This window comes from Eptesicus fuscus, chromosome 25 (assembly GCF_027574615.1).
Source record: "Eptesicus fuscus isolate TK198812 chromosome 25, DD_ASM_mEF_20220401, whole genome shotgun sequence".
Taxonomy (NCBI): Eukaryota; Metazoa; Chordata; class Mammalia; order Chiroptera; family Vespertilionidae; genus Eptesicus; species Eptesicus fuscus.
The window spans coordinates 1,243,067-1,255,602 of record NC_072497.1 but is presented as its reverse complement, the minus strand read 5'-3'; the positions used below and the strand labels follow the sequence as shown (position 1 = coordinate 1,255,602).

Genomic DNA, 12,536 nt, shown 5'->3' with positions numbered 1-12,536 from the left:
AGTTTAAGAAAAATGACCTCTCAAATCGAGATGTCATTTACAGAGACTGACAAACGACTCCTCGCACATCCAGCCCCAGAGCAAAGCTGTTGCTGGAGAGGACTTGGAGCCGGCCATTTCTTTAAAGGACACTCAGATTCGGAACTGAAAAATCAGGATAAGAGAAACTCAAGTTGGATTCTCTGAGCACCTATTTCCTGTCCAAACAGCCCTTTTGTTCTGCTTCCCTGCCTAATGTGCATGTTCGGTTTGCATCAGAAAGCGGCAACAATGACAAAACCGGGCGGACACAGAAGCATAAGAGATCAAAAGTGTAGAATTAAGGATCATTAGAAGATTAGAACGAAAATCCTACCAACAAAAACCTCCACAATTTTCTGTTTGCTTCACCTCAGATTAACTTCACTGAAGCTGTACCGCGCAACCAAACTGAACACCAAGCCCCGCCCTCGCCGATCCTAGTGGCTGAAGCGCCAAGTCTCCGCCCTGTTAGCGAAGCTGGCGCCTGTGATTGGGCAGCGCTAATATCCATTATTTTAAAGAACTTTTCCTTGCTAGCAGGGTAGGTTGCACACACTAAAAACCCCCTGGCTAAGCTGGTTTCTTAAAGAAACAGTAGGGAATGTGGCCGTTTCCCCCTCCTAGGCTATTTGCTTACTCTATTGTCTGCGTAAAAAGAAATGAAATTAACAGCCGTGAAAACCTGCCAGAAGCAGCGTTAGTTTGTGGTTCGGTGACCGACTGCTTAAAACACGATGCTTTACCATCTGATATGTTTCAGAGCCGTGAAGGTGAAGTGGTTTCATAAAGGCAGTCTCACTTTTTTTTTTTTTAACAGAGTTAACGTTTTGCCTGAAAATTTTAGAACGGCAACAGAAAACCCCTGGCAACATTTCGCAAAGAGGAACAAAACAATATTTCCTCTAAGACTTTAGGAGAAGACTGTAACTTAAGTGGAAATATATAGATAGCACTTAAACCACTGAACGCGACGCATTAACTTCTATGCTACCTATCCAATTCACTTAGGTTCTCAGTATAACTAGGGCAAAATTTGCACTGACACCAAAAATGGGTATTTCTACTTAAAACTGAAAACATGTTAGGCAGAAATGTTATCTATTAGCACACGCACAGGTCTGGCGATGTGTTTTGCCAAGGTTAATACTGACGCCCAGCAAATGGGTATCTGTAAGAGGAAAAAGCAACTTGTTCTAATGATCCGTTCAGGTCAAAAGTTTAGGATGGCTTTAATTTTTTTATGTTGTTTTTTAAAATAAGGGCGGATGCTATGTTGCGCTTTAAGGTGGCATGGGCACCCTAAGATGCAGCTGAAGGGTATTTTCCCCTTAAACTACTAAATTGTATTAAGTGTTATTTTTACTATGGAGTTTCTAAAGAGAGAATATGGACACTCGGATTTAAAAGAAAAAAAGAACCTATCACTTTATTTTTTAATTTTATTACGTTTTTTTACAGTGGAAGAGAAAGGGAGAGAGTCAGAAACATCCATGAGAGAGAAACATTGATCAGCTGCCTCCTGCACACCCCCTACTGGGGATGTGCCCACAACCAAGGTACATGCCCTTGACTGGACTCGAACCTGGGACCCTTCAGTCCACAGGCCGACGCTTTATCCACTGAGCCAAACAGATTAGGGCTCCTATCACTTTAAACATTACTAAATTTGCTACATATTACTATATATGTTTTATTAGAACTGCTTATGTTTTAATAGGTTGGCCCATCAAATCTTACTCCAACATTAATCATTATCTGATTGAACAACATTTACCTTATTCAGTAAAGTAGATTTTCCACCTCTACAAAAAAATTTGACTGATTTATAAAAACAAATTCAAAATGAAAGCAAATTAGGGTGGCTCTCCTTAAAATATACGTTGAGTTTATATAAAGGATTTTTAATATACGTTTACAGTTTTCAAAGTTCGAAATCCTGAGTGTTTTTCCTCCAAGAAAACTCACGTGTTAGAACACAAAGCCTACAAGCTTGTTTTGAATACAAAGACAAGTCTTTGTGGGAAAGTGCAAATCCACATGATTGCAACTAGACATGAATATGGAGCAATACCCTGCACAAGCCCAAACAGCTGCAAAACCCATTATGCCTTTTAAGTGGACAAACTGAAAGGGCCAATTCACAGAGGTCTAGTCCCAAGATCCTTTGCAAGGACTCGCGGCTTTGAATGCCCGGCACTTCAGGAGTCAAGTTCAGGTTTTCTTCCCACTGTGCGGACGGACACTCGTGAAAGCACACGGGGAAGCAGAAGAGGTACAGGAGCCAACAGCAGACACAATACACAAGCTGAGGTACAGCATGGGACTGGAGAGAGCAGGTTTCAGCCGGCCCAAACTGCGCAGTTATAGAAAAGGACATGGCAAACGTTTAAATCTTAAAATGGGGCAAGCATAAAACTAGCAGACAGTGATGGGAACCAAAAATACCTTTGCTCTGACACCGTATTTCACTTCAGTTATTTGTATAAAACAGGCACATATCACAATCTATATATATAAAAGGCTAATATACAAAGTATCCCCTCGGGAGTTCGTCCGGGAGACCAGGAGTTTGATTGCTCGCTATGACGTGCACTCACCACCAGGGGGCGGCGCGGAATGAAGGAAGGCCCTGGCCAGCAGCCGGGGAAGGGAGGCTCCAGACAACAGATGGCAGCCAGGGAAGGAAGGCCCTGATTGGCCCTGACTGCCGGCCAGGCCTAGGGACCCTGTCCGTGCACCAATTTCGTGCACCAGGCCTCTAGTGTAACACCAAGATCACTCTCAGCAGAGCAGAGAGATATGGACTTGGCTATTCCAGACTGCTCAGAGCTCTCCAGGATCTCCTTGAAAGCAGTTCAAGGTGGTAAATACCATCCGAAGGTGGCTCACCGGTTAAAAATAAAGGTATTGTGTTCGCCTTCTAAATCCGTAGCAGAAGGAAACAGCAGACATAAAGAAGGGGCAGCGACAGCACGCCCGTGATTATTTAACAACAATATTGCCTCTGAGGAACACGGCGTCTGCGAGGTCTCGGACTCCCCCAGTGAATGTGACGGTATCGCTTCCCCAGCATCAACCAGTCAAAGGACTTCCTGTGTCTCCCTGTGGGAGCTGCTCGGGGTTTTATCAGCCAAAAACAATTCAGGAGGGAACGAGCTGAACAGCAGCTCGCTCCCATCTCACTCGTGATTAAAAAGTCCCTATCAGACTCAGTACCCAGTCTACGAGGAATAACGTTTGGTACAAAGAGAGCAGACTGCAGACGTCTTTAGGATTTTGCAGGACTGAGAACAGCTCAAAGTATTCCTCCCTAAACAGAGGTGAATCCTTCCCATCATCCCTGGGCACCAAAGGCGGGTGACATGGCTCAAAGGACCAAACATGGCTGGGGTCACTAAGGAGAAAGTCTGAAAACCACCAGCTAATGGAGAGAACAAGTAAATTTTAAAAATATTTCCCTGGCCCCGGCTGGTGTGGCTCAGTGGATAGAGCCTCGGCCTGAGGACAGAAGGGTCCCGGGTTCGGTTCCCCTCAAGGGCACATGCCTGGGTTGCGGCCCGATCCCCAGTAGGGGGCGTGCAGGAGGCAGCGAATCAATGATTCTCATCATTGATGTTTCTCTCTCTCCCTCTCCCTTCCTCCCTGAAATCAATACAAAAATATATATATATATATTTCCCTGACAAATACACACTGCCTACAAAAGTGAGGTCTGTGCCTGAGCTTGCAATTCCTGACGTGCATCTTCTAACACATTAAGGCAGGCATCCTCAAACTACGGCCCACGAGCCACATGCGGGTGTTTTTGCCATTTTGTTTTTTTACTTCAAAATAAGATATGTGCAGTGTGCATAGGAATTTGTTCATAGTTTTTTTTAAACTATAGCCCGGCCCTCCAACGGTCTGAGGGACAGTGAACTGGCCCCCTGTTTAAAAAGTCTGAGGACCCCTGCATTAAGGGGAGAAAGCAAACTGAGTATGGCAATGCCCTGACCGGTGTGGCTCAGTGGATAGAGCATCGGCCTATGGACTGAAGGGTCCCAGGTTCGATTCCGGTCAAGGGCATGTACCTTGGTTGCGGGCACATCTCCAGTGGGGGGTGTGCAGGAGGCAGCTGATCAATGTTTCTCTCTCATCGATGTTTCTATCTCTCTCTCCCTCTCCCTTCCTCTCTGTAAAAATCAATAAAATATATTTTTAAAAAGTGAGTATGGCAGGAAGGGGAGGTGGTAATAGGTCATTCAGCAGAATAATAAGCACAAAGGAAACAAATAGATAAGAAAGCAAAATGCTAGCTGGAAGAAGATATATCTTTCTGAGAGATAGTAAATCGCTTTAAGTCTAGCGGGTGAACAATAGATGTGAATTAAAAAGGAACAGGGATCACAATGCTGAGACCACAGGATAGCAGAAGACAAAAGCATTCATAATCCTCAAAAGTATTTTCATGAGCCATGCAACATACCCAAGTCAGCTGCTAGACACAGAAAAATGACAGGAAACAGACTGGCAGACTTTAAGTTCCCTTCTCTCTCCTTAGCAGCCTAAGTGAGGAAAAAGTAAAGATGACAAGATAGACGTGTGGGTCACTCGCTTTCAAAAGAAAAGCTTTCCTCGTCATAGAAATTTTTTAAAAAATTACAGCCACAAGCACAATTTTGAAAAGCACAAGTCAAACGGGTGACATTCCCTGATGACTACACAATAAGATTCCAAGTTCACAAAAAAGCTTATTCATTCATCAAACCTTTTGAATACCTACTATGTGCTGTGGAGGCCACTGTAGAAACTTCTGGTCTAGAGTCAGTAAAAAGTTTAAATTTTATTTTGTCTATGGAGACGGATCGTCTTTGGGATAAGCTCTGAAGGGGCAGGCAGCTGAAGTCTGTGATGTATTCCACTGGTTTAGGAGATGGAAAATACACACAAACAGAAAGGCTGGGGGTATACATGCCAAACATTGACAATGGTTATTTACTCTAACTTTCTATTCCTTCTTCAAGTTTGTTTTTTTTTAAACCCCCAAACCCAAAACACATTGCCCTTATAATCAAATCCAAAAATGAGGTTTTTAAAAAGCAGAACAAAGCCCAGCTGGTGAGGCTCAGTGGTGGAGCATCGACCTAGGAACCAGGAGGTCAAGGTTCGATTCCAGGTCAGGGCACAAGTCCGGGTTTCGGGCTCCATCTCCAGTAGGGGGCATGCCGGAGGCAGCCAATCCATGAATCTCTCCCATCACTGATATTTCTCTCTCTCTCCCTCTCCCTTCCTCTCTGAAATCAATTCTAAAAATGTATTTTAAAAAATAAAATAAAAAGCAGAACAAAGCCCAGCCAGTGAGGCTCAGTGGTTGAGCATCAACCTATGAACCAGGAGGTCAAGATTCGGTTCCCGCCCTGGCCGGCTTGGCTCAGTGAATAGAGCATCAGCCTGTGGACCCAAGGGACCCAGGTTCGATTCCGGCTGAGGGCACATGCCTGGCTTGCGGGCTTGGTCCTCAGTGGGGGCTGTCCGCGTAGGAGGCAGCCCATCGATGGTTCTCTCTCATTATTGATGTTTCTATTGTTCTCTCCTCCCTTCCTCTCTGAAATCAATAAAGAAATATATTTAAAAAAAAAAAAAAAAGATTCGGTTCCCTGACGGGGTTTCAGGCTCGATCCCCAGTAGGGGGCGTAGCCCATCCATGAATCTCCCTAATCATTGATGTTTCTCTCTCCCCCCCTCCCTTCCTCTCTGAAATCAATAAAAAAATATATATACATTTTTTATTTTATTTTAAATATATTTTTATTGATTTCAGAGAGGAAGGAGAGGGAGAGAGAGATAGAAACATCCATGATGAGAGAATCATTGATTGGCTGCCTCCTGCACGACCCCACTGGGGATAGAGCCCACAACCTGGGCATGTGCCCTTGACCAGAATCGAACCTGGGACCCTTCAGCCAGCAGGCTGATGCTCTATCCACTGAGCCAAACCGGGTAGGGCTATATTTATCTATTTTTTAAAAGAGAACAAAACAGCCCTTCCAAAATAAAGCATCTTGATTATCTGTCTGCAAACTACATATATCATAAAAAAAAAAAAAAATGAAATCACCTCTATGCCTATGCCTTTCAATAAAAACAGGTTATTCAAAGCTCTACGTAAACTCCTGTTACACACACACACACACCCCATTTTCAGGAAATGAATGCTGCTCCCTAATTTGTCCTGTCACTGCAGTGAGCGTGATAAATAAACAGACTGACTGCCCCACAAGCACCCCGTGGGGCACTCCCACATCCAGGCTCAGGAAGGAACAAGTACTTCGATGTGTGGTGAGCAAACATCTGATGAATACCCGCCACGGATCTCCCTCCGAAGGACACGCCTAGTACCTTCCTCGCAGGCCCCGCCAGGTGACAGGTGCTCCCCTTAACCACCGTCTGCAAAACCGGAAGGAGACACTCGGACTGTTTTCTTCACACGAGCCTGCTGGGGCACGGGAGATATTTTAAGGGAGGGCACACCTCGTTTTATTGCACCCCACTTTCTTTGTGCTGCACGGAAGTTGCCTTTTTTTTTTTAAACCGAAGGCAAGACCATCCACCAGCAAAAAGAAAAAAGAAAAAAAGATTATGAGTCGATTTATTGCGCAACTTGCTTTATTGTGGCCGTCTGGCACCAGACCCACAACATCTCCAAGGTGTGACTGTAATAATTTGCCAGGTTACACAAGGGGGCGAGGGGAGCACAGCCAGAGCGATTTATGTCACATACAATCAAGTGGGGGTTTCTTCTCCTTTACTTTTTTTTCTTCCTTTTTTAGGGAGGGAGGCAGAGAGAGAGAGAAAAAAACAACACATCACGCGAAAGAGAAACATCCATTGCTTGCTTCCCCTATCCGCCCAGACAAATCAATCCGTGCCCCGCTGGTGCATGGGACAGACGCTCCAACCGAGCCACACTGGCCAGGGCTCTTATTTTTACTCTGAAAAAGGAGGTCACACCTACTGCCAGACATCTTACAATGCGATTTCAAAGGAGAAGAGTCATCCCACACAGATGAACAAGAAATCCTGGTTTGCCCTGGCCGGTGTGGCTCAGTGGATAGAGCGTCGGCCTGCGGACTAAAGGGTCCCAGGTTCGATTCCGGCCAAGGGCACGTGCCCGGCTTGCGGGCTCGATTCCCACACCCAGTAGGGGACGTGCAGGAGGCAGCCAATCCATGATTCTCTCTCATCATGGATGTTTCTATCTCTCTCCCTTCCTTTCTGAAATCAATAAAAAATATATTAAAAAAGAAATCCTGGTTTCTCATGCACACGCTCAAACCATAGGAACGAATCATTGTGGCTACGCCATCTCCCACGAGAACATAAGAGAGAACCCTCAAGTTTTTCGTGTTTTTAATTCATTTTATTTCCAGCATTTCAATCTGTGTCACTCCCGATTGACTGAAACGTTGGCATGCTCCAGAGAGGATCCTGCGCTGGGGCACACCAGGAGTTCAAGAAACAAGAAATGTTCCGAGGGGACAGCTGTTGACGGCAAAACAAAATAAAAAACAAAACAAAACCACACACCATCGAAATGCCCACGAGTGACGGAAGATGAAGACAGTACTGTCCGGCAGCGAAATGAAGAGACTACGATCACGTGCTATTTTTATAAAGGCCAGAAGAAAAGGCAAACTGAAAAACGTACCAATATTATGTCATGAAACTATTTTTGTGGGTTTTTTTCTTTAAAAGGCAAGGGAATGATAAACACAAAACCTACCAGACTAGACCTGGGCGGGGAGACGCGAGGACGGTAAGAAACACGTAAACAGATGCAAGTTTTGGTCATGCTCCAGATCGAGGTTTGGGGGAGGAGCCATGGATTTTTACTATGTTCTACCTCTTTATACCGTATTGTGTTACATAGTCGTCTTTGTGGTATAGTAAACACATATTAGCCATATTACATATCAAATATATATATATATATATACACACACACATACATCGCATATTTTTCCATAATCCTCACCCAAAGACACGTTTTCATTGATTTTAGAGAGAAAAGGGAGAAGAGGGGGAGAGACAGAGAAACACCTATGGGTTGCCTCCCGGAATGCACCCTGACCTGGGGTTGAACCCGGGACCCTTCAATGCATGGGGGGCCACGCTCCACCCCACTGAGCCATACCGCTGGGCCAGGGCTAAAATATATATATTTGCATACCTTTTTTCGGCTTTCTGAAGGTATAACTCACACATAATAAACTGCACCCACTTCCCGTGGGAGGTGTGATCGGTTTGGACACGAGGAAGTTCTCGCCGCAATCAAGGTAATACTCCACAGCCTCGGCCGGTGTGGCTCAGTGGATAGAGTGTCGGCCTGCGGACCCAAGGGTCCCGGGTTCGATTCCCGGTCAAGGGCACATGTGCGGGTCGGGGGCTCCATCCCCACTAGGGGGCGTGCAGGAGGCAGCCGATCCATTATTCTCTCTCCCTCCCTCTCCTCAATCAACAACAACAAAATTTATTAAAAAACAAAAACAAAGATAATAGTCCACCAACGCCTAAAATTACCTCCTATACCTTTGAGATCCCTGCGCTTTGCCTTAAACATACTTACATTTTGTTGATCTCTAATAAATGTATACAACAGGTTTATTAAGCAATTGTCTCCACTGCATTCCTAGAGCTATTGTCATTTTCTTGTTTTTAAAAAATGTTCATGCCCTAACCGGTGTGGCTCAGTGGATAGAGCGTTGGCCTGGGGACTGAAGGGTCCTGGGTTCGATTCCTGTCAAGGGCATGTACCTGGGTTGCGGGCACATCCCCAGTCAGGGGAGTGCAGGAGGCAGCTAATGGATGTTTCTCTCTCATCGATGTTTCTCAATAAAATATATTTAAAAAATAAAAAATAAAAATAAAATGTTCATGTTTCCTGAGTCCACCAACATCCAGCAGTACTGACCAAAAGAAAGCGTTGCAAAGGCAAATGTTGGGAAATTTTAAAATTTTGGGAAATTTCAACGTGCATCTATATATTTGGCAGGAAAAACTCCCCCCCCCCCCCCCTTAAAGCCCCGGACCCTGAAGACCTGGGCAGGCCAGGGCGCCCTAAAAATAAAAAAGTGGTCACATAATGGTTACATAACTAACCTTAACATCCAAAGTTTTGTGGTCTTTGGGGTTCGGTGGCCTCTTGGATCTAAGATACATAGCGTTACCGGGTTGCACCCCTGAGACTAATATTACGTGCCAACTACACTTTACTTACTTTTTAAAATATATTTTATTGATTTTTTTTACGGAGAGGAAGGGAGAGGGAGAGAGAGTTAGAAACATCGATTCAGCTGCCTCCTGCACACCCCCAATCTGGGGATGTGCCCGCAACCAAGGCACATGCCCTTGACCGGAATCGAACCCGGGACCCTTCAGTCCACAGGCCGACGCTCTATCCACTGAGCCACACCGGTCAGGGCGCCAACTACACTTTAATTAAAATAAAAAAAAACACAACTCAACATTTTGAACGGTGTATGGCATTTGACACTTTCAAAAAAAATAAAATAAAATCTAATCCCGGATTTTGGAAAGTGGAGCCATGCAAACCATTCCAGACCGCCCCGCGTGGACGGCGGGGGACACGGATCCACATAAAAATGTCCTCGCTGCGGGGCAGGTCGCCGCCAGGTCGGGCGATGACTTCCGAATCGTGAAAAAAACAAAATTTAAAAAACACACACACAAAAAAACCCACAAACAAACAAATCACGGCGGCCCGTCGCCCGCGCGCGGCCTCCCCCCCTCTCCCCGCAGCGAGCGGCTCGAAATCAAGTTCAAGTCGCTCCCGCGTCCACGGGACTCGTCCACGCGACCCCGAAAGTTACTCGGTCGAAAAGCGGGGCGGGGGAGGGTGGGGGAGAAAATGCACAAACTCTGGGTCCCGCCCCCCCTAACCCTCCCCCGGGAGCGCGACCAACTCCGGCCCCTTCCCGTCGGCGGGCGCGGCAGGTGGAAGGTCCCGGAAGGGCAGGCAGCCCGGGCGCTCGGGGGACCCGGACGCCCCGGGACCGCCGCCCGCCAACTGCCCCGGAACCCGGCCGCGGGGGGCGGGGGTTCCACACCCCGCGCCCGGACCCTCGGCCTCGGCCCTCCGCGGCCCGCACGGCCCCGCCGCCACCTGCCGCCCTCCGTCCGCTTCCGGCCGGGTCGGGCCGGGCCGGGCCGGGCCGCGCCTCATGGGGAAGGGGGGAGGGGAGGGGACCCGGCGCCGCCCCGGCCGCTCGCTCCTCACCTCGCCTCACCTGGCGGCGGCCCTCTCCGCCGGACGCGCTGCCCGCCGCCGGTCGCCGCGGGTGAAGGAGGACAGGTGAGGCCGACGAACCGCGCTCGTTCAGGTCCCCTCACCGCCGCCGCCGCCGGCCTCTCGTCCGCTGTTTAGTAAACTTTTCTGTTTGGTTGCTCGGCCTGTGACGCGACACGGGAAGTGCTCCTGATTGGCCGGCGCCCGGCGCTGACGCGTCGCCCCGCCCCCCGCTGCTTAATTATTACCGGCCAGGCGGCTCGCAGGCCGGGGGCCGGGGGCGGGGCCATGACTCGGGGCGCGTAGCGATTGGCTAGATCCCGGAGAGGGCGGGACCTAGGGAGACCCCGCCTCCTCCGCCGGCGCTGTTCCGCCTTCGCCTCCCCTGACCTCCCGCCATGGCCTCGCCCTGTCAAGGCTGTGGAGCGCGGTTTCTGGGGTCTCGCGGCCCGTGGAAGGGGCTGGAGAGGAGGAGGAGGAGGAGCAGCGGCCTCCGCCGCCCACCGCCCCGTGTCCGGCGGGTTCCTGTCCGGGGCGGAGGCTCCGGAAGAGTCGCGCTCCAGCTGCTAGTTGTGCAAGAGGGAATCCGAGTGAGCTCGCCCGAGGCTTGCAGCCCTGGGGGCTCCCCGGCCGTGCAAAGTCCGAGGTGGGGTGCGGCCTGGAGTGGGCGGGGACGCCGCCCGGGCCCGAGCCAAGGCTTGCAGGAGAGGATCCCGCCGGGAAGCGCGCGTGCCTAAGGGAGCCGCACACTCACCGCAAAGGCACCCGCGCCCTTCCGCCCTGGTTCCCTACTGCGCGGCCTCGGCACCTCCCAGCCGAGCGGGGTGCGGGGGGTGGAGGACAATGGCTTCCCGGAGCGTCCCCGCCTTCGGGCTGAAGTGCAGCACCAGCTACAAGTGCAAAGTCAAGTTGGAGGTCATTTTTCCTGCTGGTACCGCGAGGGAGCGGTTCGGCTGGGCTGTAAGGTAGGAGGCGGACCGGGTCCCGAGGATCCCGTCTTTAAAGTTTCATGGTTTGCTCGTGGTGAATTTTTTGCATCATCTATTTTGCTGATTTAAAAATATAGCATCAAAGTGTGCTGTTTATCTTGATTTTCTGAGCTTTGGGGCGTCCCTTGGAATTGTACGCTGTGATGGAGTCTCTCACCGTCCTCGCCCTTGGGTGAGTCTCACTTGGGGAGAGAGGTTCGGTTCGGTTTGGAGGAGGCAGCTTGTGCTTTGCCCTGCGGAGAACCGAACGCAGCATTTTCCTGCTCTGCTCAAGAGGCATTTCCAGTTTTGATTGACAGATGCTCCAGGGGCGTGGTCAGGACTTAAGGGGTCAAGTTGAACCCAGGGCATACAAGGGGGTCGGGCTGGCGGGCTCAGTGGTGGAGCATCGACCTATGAACCAGGAAGGAGGTCAGGGTTCAATTCCTGGTCAAGGGCACATGCCCGGGTTGTGGGCTCCATCCCCAGTGGGGGACGTGCAGGAGGCAGCCGATCAATGATCCCCACTTATCATTGATGTTTCTCTCTCTCCCTCTCTTCCTCTCTGAAATCAATAAAAATACATTTAAAAATAATAATAAAATAAAATAAAAACACATTTTCATTATGTTTAGGCCCTGGGCAAGCACCCTTCAGCTTACCACAAGTCCCCCTTGTATTTAAAATAATAATAATAATAATATATATATTTATTAAATATATTTTTATTGATTTTAGAGAGGAAGGAAGAGGGAGAGAGATGGGAACATCCATGATGAGAGAGAACCATGGATCAGCTGCCAACTGGGGATCAAGCCCACAACCCGGGCGCGTGCCCTTGACCGGAATTGAACCTGGGACCTTTCAGTTTGCAGGCCGACGCTCTATCCTCTGAGCTAAACTGGCCAGGGCTAAATATATTTTTATTGATTTTAGAGAGGAAGAGAGAGGGAGAGAGAGAGAGAAATGATGAGAGAGAATCATGGATCAGCTGCCTCCTGCACATCCCCTTACTGGGGACCAAGCCCGATACCCTGGGCATGTGCCCTTTACCGGAATCGAACCTGGGACCCTTGAGTCCACATGCCGACCCTCTATCCACTGAGCCACACCAGCCAGGGCAGAAAGGGTGTTTTTAAAGGGCATTCCACTTTGAATTGAAAGCCTACAAATTATGGACGAACTCAACAAAACAGTATTTTTGCCCAGGGATGTCATCTCTGATAGAGAGGCCAGCTTAGTATAATGGAGATGAGGGATGG

The 12,536-nt window shown here is 48.7% G+C and overlaps 1 protein-coding gene across 6 annotated transcripts in view; it reads right to left on the bottom strand.

The window, feature by feature from the left end:
* The window catches only part of ZFAND6 (zinc finger AN1-type containing 6), a 59,119-nt gene extending 48,668 nt beyond the window's left edge, over nt 1-10,451 (bottom strand). For 2 of the 6 annotated variants that reach the window (XM_028138545.2, XM_028138544.2), the window contains exon 1: nt 10,298-10,451. The gene's annotated coding sequence lies outside the window, so the exon portion shown is untranslated. The remainder of the gene's footprint in view (nt 1-10,297) is intronic. The other 4 variants (XM_028138547.2, XM_028138546.2, XM_008161211.3 and 1 more) reach the window with 3 other exon arrangements.
* Between the last annotated feature and the right edge of the window lie 2,085 nt (nt 10,452-12,536).